Consider the following 19,320-nt stretch of genomic DNA (forward strand, 5'->3'; position numbering starts at 1 on the left):
ATTATTCTTTCTAGTGCTATTGGGCTCGTTCTGTTTTCACAAACACAGTCTTCCAATTAAAAATAGTCTATGGCCCAGGGCAACAGCTCCCACCACATTAGTACAATGGGGATATTTACAGTTCCACAGAGAATACTCCCCCACCCCACAAGCATTTGTTCTGTAAATGAACATTGACAGAAAGGTCTTGCCCTTACTTATGAGCATTGATGTGCCGATTTCTGGATTCACCGTTTCCAGTTACTGGGCAGGTTTTACAGCTTTTCACAAATACATCCTGGGTAAGATCAGTTGCCTAGAGAACAGAGAGTTGCATACATATGATTTATGGAAGAAGAAGAAAATATGTGTAGTATTCTTGCTTTTATTGATTGATTCAAATATATGAGGGTACCCATTCCATGAGATGCCGCCTCTCTTCAGAAAGGCTCTTCCTGCCTGCATGGAAGCCAAGGATAGGTCCCTGAGCCATTTTTGGAAGGGTGGTATATAAATTTAATTAATTAATTAATTAATTAATTAATTAATTAATTAATTAATTAAGATGTTATAGGAACCAGCCCTTTCCACATTCCAGCTTGTCCACTGTGGGGGCCAACATGACATACAATATGCCTCTCTGAAAACACATGGTTCTACCTAACACACATAGATCCGTAGATCCAAGGGAGAGCCAAGCCACTCCGCAGCTTGCCCATGCTGCTTGTGAAGGTGGGGCTGTTCTATGCCTCTAAAGAATGTGCCATTGCCATTGTAACATCACTCCCATCATCCCCAATGGGAGTAGTATCGCAATTGTGATGACACACTCCTTAGCAGACATGGAGCAGTAGAGTGGATCGGAAATGGCGCACACCCCTCTCCCTTGTACGTACAGATTGCTTCACTCCACGCTGGCCCTAGTACACACATTCTTGGAAGTCACAATTGACAGCAGCCCCTAGATAAATATTTATTACATTGTTTTAGACACACATCTCCCAGCGTCAGCTTTAGGGGTTGTCATGCTACAGGGGCACTGCACAGGGACTCCTCTTGGGGTGCTACGTTTCCTAGCCCCCACACTAATGTTGGCATTAGATTGCCCCCATAAGGCTATATGAAGACCATGCAAGAAAATCAGCCACTGGCTTGAGGTCAGCTATAATTTGAGATCAAGAAGACTTATGTAGGGCTTGGCCAGGGCCAGATTTAGGCACAAGCTACGTAAGCTACAGCTTAGGGCCTCACATTTTGAGGGGCCTCTGAAAAGACTAAATTTCAAGTTTTACATAATCAGCTGAAAAAAATAAAAGAAAAAGGGAAAGGAAAGGAGAAAGGAATATCTCTAAACCAGTCATTGTAAGAAAAATATATACTTATATGGCTATATACAGTATACACAATTATTTATCATACTGAGTTTGTAAATCTGTACAGAAATAACTGTAAGTTATATGAAAATTTTAATAGACCAGAACCTGGTTTAGACAATGGCTACCATCATCGTTGTAGGCAGTGTTCACCTCTTCACCCAAACACAGCTGTAACTACGGTGGGGGGTGTGTGTGAGTGACTCGCCAGGGTGGGACTTCAGAACTCTGTTGTAATGTTATGGGGCCTTTTAAGCTTGACATAGTTTAAGGCCTCAGCATGCCATACTCCAGCCCTGGGCTTGGCTTCACTCCCCCCACCTTGGGAAGGAGGGAGGGCAATGTGACCTTCTGTACACCCCTTTGCAAACAAGCAGGAATAGCATAGAGGCAGGCAGCCAGCCTTTGCATGATGGTTTCTCTTTGCTGGATCTAAAAGGCCCCAAAAGCAACGTGCCTCTCACTTTATTGCATGAAATAACAAATATGCATATTATAGAGTATATATAATGTGCATATTCATTATTTTGTACAATAAATAACAAATTGCATGAAATAACAAATGTGTACAGCATACAAAGACTGGCTGACATGATGTGCAATGATACGGAGCCATAACACTGCACCCCATGGTTGCTGTAGGCTACTAGGCTTGTAACTTACCCCCAGTGCTGATAAGAACGGGCAGTTGTGGAAGCACCACTACACAGTTTTTCCTATTGTCATGTATGGGGGAAAGTGTGGAAGTGCTGCGTGCACAACCACCCATTCTTAACAGCATCTAGGTTGCATTACGAGTCCGCAGCAGACCCAGGGAGCAGCGTTCCAGCTCCAAATTGCTGCACGTCATGTCACTCATTATTTATAATGTACATAGTCATTAGTTTGTACAATCAAATGCTTTTAAAGGAATAATACCCAGTGGGTTTTTTGTTTTGTTTGTTTATAAACCTGACCTGCAGTCACTGTGATTTGCAAGGCTTCAAACTGGCCAATGTTGGAAGGAACGGAAGGCATCCTTTCCAGTCATGGAGCTTTTTCTTATTAATGGTGAGATTGAAATTAGGTGCAAGATAACATATTTGCTATCCTGATGGTGACCAGTAGAACAATATCAAATACTCACAACTGTACTGGGCCAGATGATAATGCATTTCCCATACTACCCCAAACAGTGCTGCTTGATAGCATTGAACAGATGCAATTGTGGCAGAAACTTAAGTCCTCTTTATCACCACCACTGCATTATGAGCTTTCAGAGGAGCTCTGTGCTGTGATGTGTTAGGCTCGACCTGAGTCTTCCTTCTCATGCATTCTAGCCACTGCTCCAACTGCTTCATTGCCTGAAGCTCTGACATAAAGTCAAGAGAAGGGAAAGCACAGTCGCCAGCCATGAAGCCAGCCAAATGGCGGCGGCCCCCTCCAGATACACCTGTGCGTGTGATGTCATGCGCACAGGGGCGTGGTTTGGGCTCCAGCGGAGCCGAGTGAACTCCTCCTTCCCGCTAGGGCTTCCGAGAACCCGAGCGAACTCTGTTTCTTATTTCAGGCAGTGCCAGCTGTCCAATATTTCTTTGTGTAAACCGCCCTAAGCCTTTTTTGGAAGGGCAGTATAGAAATCAAAGGAAGGAAGGAGGGAGGGAAGGAATAGGGCATTTTCCCCTTTCTCCCCCTGAGGAGTGATGGCAAAGGGGAAAACGTCTTATCTGGCAGCCAGCGCTGCCTGAAATAACCAACAGAGAGTTCACCCGAGCTCTCGGCAGCCCAGGTGTAGGAGGGGGGAGTTCACTCTGGACTCCTCTGGAGCCTGAGCCAAGGGGCTTCAGCAGCCCTTTTCATTGGCGGCCCAGGTTCTTTGAACCCGTTCGCACAATGGTGGCTACGCCTCTGACAGTCACTACTTGGTCAATGGTAGGGATGTACACGAACTGGTTTGGCACCTCCTCTGAGAAGCGCCGAACTGGCTTGGGCACCACTGTTCAAACCGGTTCAGCGGGGCAGGGAGTGGTTCCCTTATAAAGCAGGTAAGGAGCTCCTTATCTACTCAACAGCCACCCCACCGCTTTTCCAGTGGCGGTGCCCGCTTGCCAAAAGGTTGTGTGGTGCTGTTCCCTTCAGAGTCTGAATGGCGTCAGCACACACATGGCATGAGTGCCAACGCACGTCAGCCACGTACATGCCAACACCACATGGAGGTTGCAGGGAACAGTGCCACAGCCATATGTAGCCTTTTGGCAAGTGGGCACCGCCACTAGAAAAGCAGCAGGGCAGCACATGAGTAGGTAAGGGGCTCCACCTTACCTGCATTTTAAGGGAACCACTCCCTGCCCTCTCAGCAGCTGCCAGCCCAAGCCATTCGTGCACATTCCTAGTCAATGGCTCATTTCAATAAACCATTACAAGTGTTAACCAAACAATTTATTAATGGCAGCAGGTAACACAAGTTAAATCCCCAAGTGTCCAAGGAAAGATTATCCCATTCCACCATGCATACTTTTGCTGCTGCTTCATCATGTCATGAAGCACTCATTGGCAAACATGGAGCTAAATCAGTTCTTGTGGGGATGAGGCAAGAGATGAGGGGAGCTCTCCCTCTGAACCTATAGGCATCTCAGCCTTTTTCAAGTGAAGAAGGAAAAATGTGCCATTGTTCTTCCTTCCATATTGGCTATCAAGACCCCAGATCCATGTTGAAAGTAGAGGGTACCATCCTCATGGATTCACTCTGTAGGGGTTGTCTGTACCGGTCAGGGCAAGCCTTGGCCGAAACAAAATCAAGGTCATTGCAGGTTCAAGCTGAGGTATCTAGATCAGTCTTCATATATATCTATATTATTAATTCCTGTAGACGGGCCAGGGGTATGTGGGATGCATGGGGATGTGGCAAGCCATGCCCCCGCTGAAGCTGCGACCAATGGCAGGCCCAGAGGGGGAGGAGGTGATTGGCTGACAGAGGGGGAGAGAGTTCCGGAGTGACAGGGAGTTTGGCGGGCAGCTGGAAAGCAGTTTGACAGTTGGCTCAGGGGCTCCGTTAAGTGGCAGGGAGCTCGGAGGCTGGGGGCAGCTTCAGGAGCGGCAGGGAGTTCAGTGGCTGTGGACGGCTGGCAGGCGGCCACTCCAGAAACCCAAAAGGAGTTTGACAGCTGGCTCTGAGGGCTGCAGACGGCTGTCAGTTGGCTGTATCATGAAGCGGCAGGGAGTTTGGAGGCTGGCAGGTGAGCAGGTGACAGGCCCTGACAGTGGCAGGGGAAAGCAAGGACTGTGAGACAGAGACAGAAATAATAATAATAATAATAATAATAATAATAATAATAATAATAATAATAATTCGATTTCTATACCGCCCTTCCAAAAATGGCTCAGGGCGGTTTACAAAGAGAAATAACAAATAAGATGGCTCTTATTTAAGAAATAAGAAAGACTGAAGAGAGAGAGAGAATCGCAGGAGAAAGAGAGAGAGAAAGACAGAGGACCAGAGAAAGACAGAGGACCAGAGAAAGACCAGAGAGCTGGTCTTGTGATAGCAAGCATGACTTGTCCCCATAGCTAAGCAGGGTCTGCCCTGGTTGCATATGAATGGGAGACTTGATGTGTGAGCACTGCAAGATATTCCCCTCAGGGGATGAAGCCGCTCTGGGAAGAGCAGAAGGTTTCAAGTTCCCTCCCTGGCAGGATCTCCAAGATAGGGCTGAGAGAGATTCCTGCCTGAAACCTTGGAGAAGCCGCTGCCAGTCTGTGAAGACAATACTGAGCTAGATAGACCAATGGTCTGACTCAGTATATGGCAGTTTCCTATGTTCCTATGTTCTAGAGAGAAAGATTGAGGACAGAGACAGAGAGAGAGAGAGGGCAGGAGGCGGTGACAGGTGGCCAAGCATTGTGCAGGTGCCAGAGGAGACATCCGGGCAATGGCGGCGGGCAGAAGAAGGCGGGCGACAGGCAAGCGGGGGGAGAGAAAGTGGTAGTGATGCTGTGTACAAGGCTGCTAGGAGGGCCTGAGGAGGCAGGAGGTGAATGGCCAGTGGGCAAAGAAGGCAGCGGGGGCGGGGAGAAAGGGGGTGAGAAGCAGGTGGCAGGGGGATGGTGGTGGTGGGCCCAGGCCTGGCCACCAGGAGGAGGGGGGAGAAAGTGGGGGGGCACTTAGAAAGCCGGGCATGCTGGCGTCTTGGTACATCTTGGAGGCGGGAGCAGGTGAGGAGGCAGCAGCAGCACCCCAGTATGAGGAGGAGGCAGCAGCGGCAGAGGGGAATGCCGGGGTTAGGAGGAGGAGGAGGCGGGCCCTGGCCTGGTCGCTGGGAGGAGGAGGCAGGAGGCGGCGGAACAGTCAGAAAGTGGGGAGGGGCCAAGAAGCAGACAAGAAGCAGGCTGCAGTGGGGAACAGAGAAACCCGGGCATGCCGGCGGGAGTGGGGGCAACGGCTGGGCCCAACTAGAGGCGCAAATGCTCTGCGCCCGGGCCCACTAGTATATATATATAAAATCCTTAAGAACATTACACTAATTCATACTGATCCTTCCACATTTTCTTGTCTTTCACAGACACAGCTGTTGTATTCATCACTGCCACCTAAAAGGTATTTACAACACATCTACCTCAATATATATTTACTACTAGGCAATATATTTGGCAGGCTAGTTTTGTATACTGAGAGTATTTACACCAGCATGTGTGTTGTTGTTTTAAGTAGCCATATCCGTTATCTGGAGGTTTGGACTATCTATTGAAAGGAGCATCAATTTCTCCCAAACGGCCCATTAAATCAGCTGTTGTGGATGGAATTGCTTCTTAAGTGTCACAGTCTACCACCCAGAAGAGAAAAGGAAAGGGTCATTGCTATGTCTAAGTGTGCTCATGGCAGAGAAAAGAGTTTCATGCAGGAGATATTTTTTCCCCTGACTGGCACTCCATCTTCTCATGTCATGAGGCAAATCAGTAAATAACCTCAGCATGGGGCCCTCAGTGTTCTGTGTAAGTACAACAGAGAGCTCAATTGCCCATTTTCAGCTTTTGGCAGCTTTTTTTATCTCATGCTTAATCGCAAATGTTTGTTTCATTTCAGATCCTGCTGTTACAAGATTGCAGCAAACCAGCCTGTAAACGGTTCTTTGGGGACAGTCATCAGATACATTGAATAAGCAGTTTGGGCTACGGGGTGCTATGAGCTGTGCTGCTGAGTGGCAGCCTGTCCAGTATCCGTGATCGCTGATTCATGGGAAATCAAGGAATGCAGGTCACACCTGCCTGGCAAAGCAGAAGTTGAGATGAGTGTTCTGCTTAGGTATGTGCCAAGAAGAGAAGAGGAACAAGGTAGTGTGAGTTTGTCAGCAAAAGAAACAGAGTACTGAGGCTTTGCAGGTGGCCAGTGAGAAGTTTATATGCTGTCTTAGGAACTTGCAATGCCTGCATGCATGCCCACATCTGTATAGTGGGCATATTTGTACAGAAATGATTTATTAGAAAAGGGAGCTGCTGAACAGACAGATTGGTATCATGGAGTGAGATGTCTCACCTCTCTGAACCTAGGTCACACCTTGGGCAAGTGTACCCACAAACTCACACACCTTAGTTGCTAAGATTACAACAATGCGCAGGGAGTTATTGACACATGGCTTCATGTTGCGGGGTAAATGTTGAGCGAAGTCACTTCGAATCACACTTGCAGCATTGAGGAAAGCAGCCCCTCCCCTCTGCTCTCAGGCTTTGTTTTGATGCAAATTCACATGTTTTCCTCCTAGCCAATTGGGGTGGAGAGTACTAAAGAGCTACATCTGCATTTCTAAAGAGAGTATCCTTCTTGTCATGCTAATGATTCTACATCAGTGCCTCTCCCTATTTGCTCCAGCATTTTCAGAAAAGGTAGCTTAAAACCAGCATTTAAAAAACCTGGAAATACCTTGAGATAAGCTAGAATTCGCAAGACAAAGCCCTACTTGTGTGTGGAGTGGGTCCAAGGATCTCGAAGGGACTTGGGGGTAAGTTTGGCTGGTGTGTGAACACACACACTCCCTTCTGAAGGAGATTCAGGTAGAAGCTCTGTCTGTAAAGCCTCCAGGTGAGGTTCTCTAGCTATGCTCAGCAGCTCTAGGAGATAAATAACTCCAATCACAAACCCCTACACCCCTGCAAATTGCCTGTCTGTGTCACCTTTTGTACCAGTGTGGCAACAATAAACAACAATAAAAAGCTCTGTAAGAACTTTTCCCATTGAAATCCATTATCAGTGCATGCTGTACAACCAAACCCAGCTTAATTAGCTAGCCAAACTATTCAGCAATCTACCTTATATCTGTAAACCACAGTACATCTCATGTGAAAGTCAAAAAGCATTTAAAACTAAGAGGTTATTAATTTTAGATAGCCAAGCCCAGAATGGCCATCCCATTGAACATCAGTAGTTCATATGACCATTAACTGAGTAGAAGATTAGTCCTACCCAGTTTTGAGAGCTGGGCACACCCCCATTTTGTGATCATGTGAGATTTATTTTAAAAGTGGGAGGTGAAAAACTTGATTATCTGTCAAGTCCCAGCTGGGTAGGATGATTTTTCCACTTACCTTGTTCAGAAGCTGGGGATGGAATCTGAGTAGGGCATGCTCATCCTACCTATCTGGGGCTTTATTGCCCATTTAAGATGTCCATGTTTTGTTGGGGTATATCCCCTGCATCTGGAATTTAGCACTACATCAAGAACAGTGGAGTCTCCATGCTTGGGATGTTGCCAAAAAGATGATAATACAACACTGGAAGGGCACATTTACTCCTGAACTACAGCTTTGGATTACTGATATGTGTTCTTTGTCTGCATTTGAACGGGGGGGTGGGTTTCATCACCAAGGTAAAGTAGAAGAATTCTTAGCAATTTGGTCAAACTTCAATGAACTGTTTGTGCTTTGAAACATAAGTCACATCCTTGAAGAAAGTGGGGTTTTATTTTTTATTTTTTTAAACCCTTCTCCTGCGTTGGTTGAATCCTATCATGTTAAGCTGTATTAAGGGATTTCTCCCCCACTTTTTAAGTTATATTTACATGCATTATTATCATCCTTGATTATGTTTGTATACTGTACCTTATAGCAATTTAAAGAGTGGCAGGGACCTAGCTGCAGCTTGACAGAGGATCAAGCTTCCCACCTCCTTCCTTGGTTCTGTCTAACACACTATCACAAAACGGGTTGTGCCCAGCACCCAAAACTGGGTAGGACTAGTCTCCTACCCAGTTTATGGTCATGTGAACTGCCCTAATATCAGTCTATTCTAACCCTGGAAAGTCAAAAAGACAAAGCTACCATAATGTTCCCCATACTTTCTCTTCACCACAAAAACTGGTCCTTGTGAAAGGCTGCTCCTGAACATCCTACAAGGTATTTTCTGACTTGGGGAAGTAAGAAGCATGAAACAGGGGAAATGTGTACAGCATCAATGGCTATACCCAATGCATTAATATACACATTGTATAGCATCAATATACACAATGATTTTTGAGTGAATTGGTGTATGTAGGGCATTAAAAAAAGGTTCCAGATACTCTGGTGCACTTCAACTGTGGAGCCAAACAGTAGTCAAGCAGCTTTTCATTTTGATTGCTCTGTGACCATATGAAATTCACCAGAGTATGTGGGCCCAGCACTGATGTATGACCTTTGCAGTCCTACTGCAAATTAGTCCATTCACAATATGCTCCCTGATTACACAGGGTGAATTTTGTCATTGTGATGTATACCACTGAGAAAGACTCACTTTCATCATTCCACTGTGAATGTTTCCTGCTCCAGCTTTGTTGAGATAAATCAGAGTGTGGCATAGGGTTGTGTTCTGCTGTGATGTTAACTCCCCACACAAACTCTGACTGCCTTCAGACGTAACATGGAACTGACCCCCCCCCCACACCCCCCACTCTCCCATCCACATTCAGATGAAACAGGGAGCTACCTCTCTGCAGTCTCAGTGACTGCAGAGAGGAGGGAGAACTGACTGCATGGGCTTCCTTCTTTCATGAAGATAGCCAATAGCAGCTGGAGCAAGGGAGGAACTTCCTCCCTCAACTCCGGTTGCAGAGGGGGGAAACTGTGGTGCCAGCATTCGGACATTACGCTGGCACTGCAGAACCACAGTTCGAGGCAGCAAAACCTAGTGAAAACCGAAGACACAAAATACAGTTTGGGAAGGGAAACAGCGGGTCTATTTCTTGACAAAACTGAGGTTGCCAACATTTGGACTTACAGTTTTGGAAACCAGAAGTGAAGGGACCTCCGGTTTCATGTTATGTGTAAATGCAGCCACTGTATGTACGTACGTCTTCCAGAGATCCCTGGACCAGTGGGAGGTATGATGAGTCAAGTGCTGTTGACCTGGCTATGGAAAACCCTTCCATATTATTATCATTATGGCTTCAGCTGATGCCATAATGGACTCTCTAGCTGTGTCCATTTCTGTATCAGTCAGAACTTGCCACAGATATCTATGCCCTTGTTTCTGAAGGGTCTTCAAGGGCAGCCCCATGTACAGCATACATTAATCCAGTTGAGATTAATGTATGCTGTACATGGGGTTGCCCTTGAAGACCCTTCAGAAACTCCAACTGATCTAGAATGTAGCCATGGAGGTTTTAACTTGTATGAGACCCTTAGAAAATATTACACTGCTTCCTTTTCAGCTGCAGCACTGGTTACCAGCTTATTTCTGGACAAAATTTAAGCTGCTGGTTTTTAACCTTTAAAGCCCTAAATGACTTGGGACTGAGCTGCTTCTGCGGGAATTTGCCCACCCCATTAGGACATCTCAAGGGACTCTCTTGTGGGTGCCTTCTCAACTGGAAGTTCACTTGGTGGTCAGATGAAAGAGGACCTTTGCAATGGCTGTTCCTGTTCTTTGGAACTCCCTTCTTTGGGAGGCATTTCAACAGCTGGCAAAGACCCATCTCTTTCATTCAGCTTTCCCTGAATTTTTTTGATCTCTACTATTATTTTCCCAATTTTTTTGTCCAGAGTTCTTTCATTGGCTGACATACAGTGCAGCTGATTGGTAGTGGGGCAGGAAGATGTACCCACACAATGGAGAACTTTCCTAGCTGTGCTCTAGCCACACAGCCTTGAGATGTGGGAGTGCAAGCAGGGAGAGCAACTTTCAACTGTCTGTGCTGCCTCCGGATAAGTTCTGTGTCACCTGAAAATATGTCCTTGAGGGCCGTGCAGCCCTCAAGGACATATTTTCAGGGCACACAGAATGCATCCAGAGGCAGAACAAACCATGGAAAAGTGCTCCTCCCACTTCAACCCTAGACTGTGCAGCTGGAGCAGTAGTGAAGGCACTGTTGGTTGTGTGCAGGCACATCTTTCTGCCATGCTCCTGGTAGGTTGTTCTGGATGTCAGTCAATGAGGCGATTCTCACGATGGCCAAAAGGCGGGCTAAAGGAGGCGAGCCCGGTTGCTCTCAAGTGGGTAACCTGCTTATGGAGCCCTCCCCTAAGCCCAGGTTAGCGGAGCGAGCACTCCGCTAACCTCAGCTCTACGGTCATGTGTTACCATGGCGTGGCTCTGTGCCGTGGCAACACATGAGCAGACCCCCACTGGGAGGCTAAAAACAGCCTCCTGGGCTCGGAGGACTCTCCAGCATGACCCGTGCACTTGCGCAGGACATCCTGGAACTTCAGGGGGCTGCATGGCCCCCGATCCCTGCAGCCCCCGCCAGCTCCGTGATGGAACCGGCAGTCATGTGGATGGCCGATGCAGCCGCCCATGGCTGCAGCCTGCTCGTGTGCGGGGAGAGCGGGCTAAGCCCCTGCTAACCTCTTGAGGCGGGTATCACTGATCTTGAGACTCGCCTCGTTGTTATGTTGAAATGGTTATAACTTTCATTGTAAGCTGCCTTGAGTTTCTTTGGAAAGAAATATGGGATATGATTTTCATATAAATTATTAATAAAATTCATATTTTGTTTTCAGCAAAAATTTCACAAAGAGTTTTATGCAGGAAGAAGAATTAGAAGATGGATCCCCATCCCAAAGGGGTTCATAATGAAAAAAGAAATGCAAAGAAAACACCAGCCACAGCCCCTGGAGAGATGCTATGTTGGGATTAATTGGCACAGTTGCTGTAACAGGGTAGGCAACCTTGGCTCTCCACCTGTAGAACTACAACTCCCATCATCCTCAGCCATAATTTATGGTATAAGGGGCCTACACCTGGATAAGGGGCCTACCCCTGGATAAGGTGTCACTGCTTTAAAAACCACCTCTTTTTCCAGTTAGCAGCAGTAGGTGAATTAGGCAACAATAAATTACCAGTCTAAATGAGGGGTTCCAAACCTGTGGAACGGTAGCGTTCTCTTTATAGTATTATCCTGTTTCATTTGGATATATGTTAATAAAATATCATTGTCCTTATCTCCTCACTGTTTTAGTAACTGGAGTGTTAATGTTATATATGAGAAAGAACCACATTTTATTCTTTACATATAGAAAAGGCATATGCATTTTATTTTATATAGGTTCCTACATATAGGTTGCAAACACTTAAGTCATTTTATTAATTGAGCAGTCGAGGGAACCTACAGTATGTGTTATTCCCCCTTTCATTCTGTGAGAGAGCCTAAACTGAGAGAAAATAACTGGCCCCTGCTAACTGGGCAAAGAGGCACCTTTTACCGTAGTGATTCTCTTTATTTAGCAGGGGGAGAGTAACTGGCCCTATTCACCCCCAGCACAGTACTTCCAGTGACTGTTGCTGGTGTGTGTCTTATGTTTGTTTTTAGAATGTGAGCCCTTTGGGGACAGGGAGCCATCTTATTTGTTTGTTATTTCTCTTTGTAAACTGCCCTGAGCCATTTTTGGAAGGGCAGTATAGAAATCGAATTATCATCATCATCAATCATCATCATCATCATCATCACACAGTGAGCTTTGTGGCTGAGTGGAGATCTGAACCTGAGTCTCTGCGGTCCTAGTCTGACACTTTAACCACTATGTCAGACTTTCTCTCTCTCAAAAAAAAAAAAAAAATCAAATAAACATGCTTGAGAATGTCAGGGAGAAGAAGATAGGCAGGGAGAAGAGTATATTTGTGAGGGCTTATTATGAAGTCCCCACAAGTAGTTCAATGAAGAAGAGTAAAACTAACCCATTTATTCTCCTTCTGTGCAAGAAGAGCCACTGACCTGGTGTATCGACCTGTCCATGAATTTTCCCAGCAACTGCCTTCATAAAGATAACATTACACACAAGTACGGATGTTGGCAGGCAAGGAGGAGAGAACCTGGATCCCTTTTATTCCAGCTTTTTGCTAGGCCAGGTGCTGTCTCACCAGAGCCCTGCAAACAACTCCCTCCTCCCCACCCCCCACCCCAAACAAATAACTTTTTAATGCACCTGTCATTTCAAACGTCAGACCCGAGACAGGGTCAAGCTTGGAGCGAAATCAGCCTGCTCCCTCCTTGACCCTCCATTCATCACTGCATTTATCCACAACGCAGGCACCCCAGCTGGCTCACCAGGGTAAAAAACAAAAACAAATGCACACATACCACAAGCCGAGTTCTGGAAGGATCCCATTTCTCTGTTTCAGTGACTTTATTAATAGTGCTCTGAGGAAGCCAGCAGGGGTCCTGATGGACAGCTTTGCACCCACATTAACCCAGAAACCGGGGGGGGGGTTGTGCTAGAAAATGCAGTTGATCAGGAGCTGGAGGGTAAATATGGATTTGAACCACTGAACGGATAAAGGTATTGCATGTGATTGCAGCCTTAGAATTCAGTTTGGTGGGGACATCTCACAGAAGCCTGAATTATATCTTTCATCTGTTCTCTTATATAGTGAAAGTGACTTAAGTCAGACGTGCAGACAATACATATCTTGTATGTGTCCTGCCATTATTGAGTAGTTGGAGGGAATGAGAGAAAAGGCCTTGACGTTGTTCACATGACCAGTCTTTTCTGGGTAGAAGAGGGTTAACTTGGATACAGAGGCTCGTGGAGCCACGGAACACTCTCCTTCCCAGCTCCTTCCCAAGTGGGTAGCCCAGCTGTTGAGCCCAGGTTAAAAGTTGGGTAGGAGAGAAACACCCTTCTCCTACCTTTCCAATTTGTCGTCTGTGCAGCCACTGCCATTTCAAGGGCTCCTAGGTCCTGTAGAAAGCACAGCCAGGGAGAGGAGCCCCACTGCACAGGTGAGGGCTGCCTCTCAGCTGCCCACACAGTTCATCATGGGATGTGGAAGGACTTCCTCCTCCCAATCCAACATTGGATGCCCACCGCCATGCCGATTGTGTGGGCACACAAGTGGCAGAGCACTAAAATGTCTCCAGTTATTGGGGAGGGGGGAGGTAAGTAGGAGCCTGCCTGGCTTCCACCTTGCTCCCCAGTATTTGGTCATGTGAACAACCTCCTTGTCTATGACACTGCCTAGTGAGTGGAATTCCCAGCCTTGAGTTTTCCCATCACCATGCAAAGACATTTCTGCTCAGCCTTCTGTTTGCTTACCTTCCCGTACCCCTCCCTGATATGTCAGTTTGGCTCTGGTATTGTTTTTAAAACCTGAATTGGATTTTATCAGTGTCAGTTTTGTTTCGATTTTCAGTACTGCAGGCTGCCGTGAGTGAGGCTGCCTTTTGGAATGAAAAGGTAAGGACCAAATGCTGGAAAAAGAAGTGAACAAACAAACAATCAGTTGATTGCCCCCCCCATCCCAACCCTGTCATGTGGGACATGGGGTTCTGGCAATGCAGCTCATTTCTACAGAAAGAGACAAGTGAGTGGACGTACTCTCATCTGCTCCTTCAAAATGCTCATAGGATGGCTTGTAAGAAGACTAGAAAGGACTCTTCCCTTTCCCTCCTCTTAGCAGGGCCACAAAAGGGCCCATGGATATCATCGCTGCAAGGGAATTCCAGCTGGTACGGGAAGGAAGTATAAGAGCCCCATGGAATCAGACCTATCACTGTTCCCAGCAGTGGTAAGCCATATGCTCTCAGAAAGCTCACATGCATGAATGGCATGAAGGCAAAAGCTATCTTTCATTGCATATCCCCAGCATCTGGTATTTAGAGGGATACTACCTCTGAACATGGAGGTTCTGTAAAATCATAGTAGCCAAGAGCTGTCGATAGGCATATCCTTCATATAGTTGTTGAATCCATCTTTATAGCAGGGCTGCACAACTTTGGCCCTCCTGAATATGCTGGATTACAACTCCCATCACCCCTGACTATTGGCCACTGTGTCTGGGAATGATGGGAGTTGTAGTCCAAAAACAGCTGGGGGCCAAAGTTGTGCATCCCTGCTTTATAGCCATCTAGGCCAAGAACTATCAGCACATTCTTTGGCAGCATATACCAAAAGTTAAACATGCAGGCTTAGATGCTGCACAGCCGCCTGCCAGTGGGAGGGGCTCCATCCAATTCCAAATTGCATCACCGCGCTGCTAGCAAACAGAGAGAGCCTCCCCGTGACTGCTAAGGATTGCATCAGAGCTGCAGCAACCCTGCTCCCATTATTCCCAAAGGGAGTAGCTCTGACACAAGCCTTAAGAGTCATGGAGGGTCTCCATGTTTGCTAGAAGCGGCAATGTGGTTTGGAATCGGACAGAGCCATTGTTTGGAATTGGTGGGGCACTGCACAGGATCTAAGCCAGGGCAGCTGAGAGGCAGCCCTTGCCAAGGCAGCAGGGCTCCTCTCCCTGGCTGCGCATTCTACAGGACCCTATAGTTGCCAGCCCCAGGAGCCCTTGAAATGGCAGTGGCAGCACAGACGACTAATTGGAAAAGTAGGAGAGGGGCTGTTTCTCTCCTACCTAACTTTTAATCTGGACCTAATAGCTGGGCTATCCACTTGGGAAGGAGTGGGTTCCGTGGCTCCAGAAGTGCCTCGGTATCCAAGTTAACCCTCTCCTACCCAGAAAAGACTGGTTGTTAATAAATTTCCACAGGTGTCTCTGAGATCTAATATTAAGAGATGGGGGAGGTGTCAATTAATCTACTTTTTCTAAAACAGTCATCATTTTTAAACCTCTTTGATCACATTTTCCCCCGTAAACTGAGCCACCAATTTCAGTGGCAAGCTTCACCTTTTTGTTAGATGGTCAACAATTCCACATTTGAATTAAGAATTCTTCAGTGTATGCTGTCCGGTGACTTGCTAATACTGAATATTCAATTAGCTCTTGAACTGCACCTCTTGTCACCTCTGTTGGACTTTGTTCTTCAGATGCCCTCCTCAGAAAAAGTGGCTCAGGCCTGGGTAACGTCTTCCAAAGTGAAGACTGGTGCAAAAAACTTATTTGGCTCCTCTGCAATCTCCCATCCTCCTTCAGTAATCCTTCCTTTCACACCTTTCCCTTCAAATGATCTGACCACCTCCTGGCTGGTTTTCTGCTTTGGATGTGTTAAAATAAAAGATGCATTCTCATGACTGGCAGCTGGTAGGAGGAGCATCCAGCCAGAATCCAAGCCCTATATGTGCTACCAAGAAATGTTGTGTGTCATAGGAGGAGGAGGAGGAAGTGATCATGTGCTAGCGCTGACCTGGATAGGATGGCAGCCAGCCCACATTGTGTATCCAGTACGGTAGCGAGGGTAGAGTAAAAGCACATCCCAAACCGTCTTACCCAGATTGCGACTAACACATTATGAGCTCATGACCAGCCCTACCCAGGTAGGGCAGCACTAGCCCGGGCAGGGCTGGTCATGAGAATTGCCGGGATTGGTCCCAACCGCATCGTTCCTCAACCAGGCAGCCCAAGTTTGGTAACCAGGCTAAAAGTGAGGGAGGAAAGCGTGCATGCTCCCTCCTCCCTCACCGCCCAGTTGTGTGGAAGTTGGATCTGCCGGCAGCCCCAGCTTCCATAGAGCCAGGCGGAAGGAGCACCTGGCAGTGGGGAAATCCCCCAATGCACTGTGCTCCTCACAAGGTGCATTGTGGGATGCCTGCTTTTCCCCCACCCCCTTGCTACTCCAGGATTGCTAGTGTGCCAGTCATGTGGGCTCATGGCATCAGTGATCCTGGAGCGGCAAGGATTGTGTGGGGAAAGGTAGGTTGTGTCCTGCCTTTGCCCCAGGCCCAGCTATTTTGGTCATGAGAACAACCACCATCACTTTCCCCTCCTCCTGCCTGGGACTTGGAGCCTCCTACCCAGCTGTCAGTCATGAGAACTAACCCCAAGTTTTATCCTTTGTTTTAATTGTTTTATGTCCCTGGGGATGATGGGTGTTGTAGTGCAACAACATCTAAGGGCCCATGTTTGAGAACCCCTGCTGTACAGGGTCCACAGATAGAATCTTTCTTTTGCCACCTTCCTTTTATCTTCTAGTTCTAATTCTCGGGCACCATTACAAATGATTTGTTTCATTTACAACATGGCTTTCCTTTTCCATTCCTCTTGGCCATTTATTTATTTACTTACTTACTTACTTCTCAGCTTCCCCCCACCCTCCATTCTCACGATGACAGCTATTTTATCACCCAAAGCAAGAATGCTGAGCCTATTGTGCCAGCAAAACATTTGGAGAAGGGAAGAGAGCATGCACAGAGCATAAGGGAGTGGAGAAAAGGTTGCAAAGTAGCTTCGTAAAAATGCCGACACTCCTCTTTAGGGCACAAAGCACCTGCACCTCTGCCCCCGGCAGTGCTTCCTGCAGACATTCCTATTGTTTTCATTACTATTTGTGACTTGATCATTAATAAATTACTATTTTTTCCTCATTGGCTCCGGCCACCAGGGGAGCAGGCAGGTGCACCATGCTAACAATTAGCCCTTGGTAATGCATGCTTGGCAATAAAAGTTGTCCTCAAGCTGCAGAGTTTACCAACTGGATCTCGCTTCCTGAGAAGTAATTAAAGGATTTTTATTTTTTTTATTTTTTTGCAAGGTACGAACCTCAGTAAATACAGCCAAAAAAATTCAACAACATGTCCAAATCCCTAACTTAGCATTCTTGTGGATTCTATTTCTGGTGAACCTGATTTCGTACATGAGTTCAGTTGGTGTGAATTGAGCTGCCCATTCAGTTTTGGGGCCTTTAGAGTGGAGATTTGCATATCATAGGAGGAGAATAAGTCTACTAATGATTAAGCAACAGAGTAGATTAGAATAAGGGTAGTAACTAGTCAACTGAGCTGTGAATCAGGAAGTATTAAATGTTTTTAAAGTTTTTAATTGTTGCTTCTGTCATGAACTGGTGGCAAGCCACTCTCTCTCTCTCTGCTCAGCCCTCAGTCTGTAATATGAAAATCTGGTTCCTATCACCCATGCCTTGGTTGGATTATGGCTCAGCTACTTTAATAAATGGGGCTGCCTTTTAAAAGTGCCTGGAAATAGCAGGATGCAATAGTTAGGCTGTGGTCAAGTGTCAAGGATCAAGTGGCTCCCTTGCTTTATCATCTGCACTGACTCCCAGATCACCTCCAGGCACAATTCAAGGCTCTGGTCATCACCTTTAAAGCCCTAAATGGGCTAGGACCTAGCTAAGACCTGGTTACCTTAAGGCACACATCCTCCCATATGAACCTATTGCCTGAGCACTGAGATCTTTGGTTGGGTTCCTGCTCCATGATTTACCTCCTTCAAGGTGAGGCAAATCATGAAAATGAGGTTGGCAGCAAGTTGGTGTTGGTGCCTAGCTTTTAGAACTTCTGGAGGCCCATCAGGTCCTCTCATTGACTACTTTTTACCATCTGGCAAACCCTTTTTTGTACAGGCAGACATTTGTCTACTGATGACTTTACTGTTGACTGCTGATAGTATGCTCTTCTTTGCTCTTTGGCTTTATTTGTTTTGGGTGCATTTTCAGTGATTGGTTGGTTGTTGTTTATTCCTTTGAGGATTATAGTGGAGAAGTAGTTTATAAATGTAATAAATACTGTACATAAATATGACCTTTCTTACAGAGTCATCATACTGAGATAATGGGTGCGAAGACCTTTGAACATGATTCAGCTACCTACTACAACTACTTAAATCCTAGGATCTAACAATACAAAGACTCACTTCCCAAGGAAAGTAATTAAATTTAGATTAAAATAATATTTTTGAAACAAAAGACATATGGTAACCCTCAAGGGATCTGCTACAGTTATTGTATACTCAGTAATATACTATTATATATTACAGAGGGATCTGCTGTTATTATATATTAGCATAGCAAGAGATCTGATCTGGTTATTGTATACTTTGTAAGGAAGTCATAATATCAGATTTTGAAAACAAGGTATGTTCTTCGATTCCTTTGCATCACTGTAATGTCAATTGTTATCAGAATAAGAATTTGTGCAGGGTGGGATTCTTGCTAGCTTTATGTTGCGGGGGACCAAGCTGAAGACTACAGCAGACTTAAAGATGCAGACAAACTGTCTAAAACCACTCTCCAATGTTTCTCTGTAAAAGAACTCTAAAATTCTCTTTCACTTTGGAGAAATTTCAGGCTCAGCACTAGCAGAAACATGTAAAGTCTCCAAAGTTCTAAAGATTCCTTTGGTCCTTCCCTGTAACAGACTGTAGAATGAGATTGGCTGGATTCAGTAGTCACAGCAAGGTATGTGAGTTTATGGAGGAAGTCATGCAGATGGGATCAAAGGTTTTGCACAGCTGCTGCCGAGCACAGTAGGAACCAGGAGAGGTTGGGCTTTGGAGATTAATTTCTTGGATGGTTAGAGCCAAGGTTTAATAGCAACCTAGGAGAGAACAGTGATTGAGTTCACTGCTAGTGGAACCTATGGTTCAGGTCACAAACACGACCTGAAACAGGGGTTTTTCTTTGTGTCTCTTGCAAGACCAAAGCCTAATGGCTTAACAATGTGGCGCATCGACAAGACTCATTATAGCAACAGCTACTAGTGAGGTATTTGCTGGTGTGAAGGGGTAGGGGGTAGAAGCAAGAGTGCACACCTTGTGTACCTGGCACTTACCTTTTAACTAACAATAAATATGCTGGGCCAGGAAACTGCATATAGGTAGGGGGAAAATAAGTCATAAAGTAAACTG

The 19,320-nt window shown here is 46.1% G+C and overlaps 1 long non-coding RNA gene across 2 annotated transcripts; it reads left to right on the forward strand.

Moving 5' to 3' along the window:
* The first annotated feature begins 4,348 nt into the window (after positions 1-4,348).
* Positions 4,349-18,546, forward strand: LOC128324723 (uncharacterized). 2 transcript variants are annotated; one of them, XR_008307056.1, is made up of 5 exons: positions 4,349-4,567; positions 5,891-5,925; positions 6,412-6,659; positions 11,295-11,453; positions 18,228-18,546. It is a non-coding gene; the product is annotated as an uncharacterized LOC128324723 (long non-coding RNA). The 2 variants fall into 2 exon arrangements; XR_008307057.1 differs by having other exon boundaries at positions 6,412-6,630.
* Positions 18,547-19,320: the final 774 nt, after the last annotated feature.

Source organism: Hemicordylus capensis, chromosome 4 (genome assembly GCF_027244095.1).
Source record: "Hemicordylus capensis ecotype Gifberg chromosome 4, rHemCap1.1.pri, whole genome shotgun sequence".
NCBI lineage: Eukaryota > Metazoa > Chordata > Lepidosauria > Squamata > Cordylidae > Hemicordylus > Hemicordylus capensis.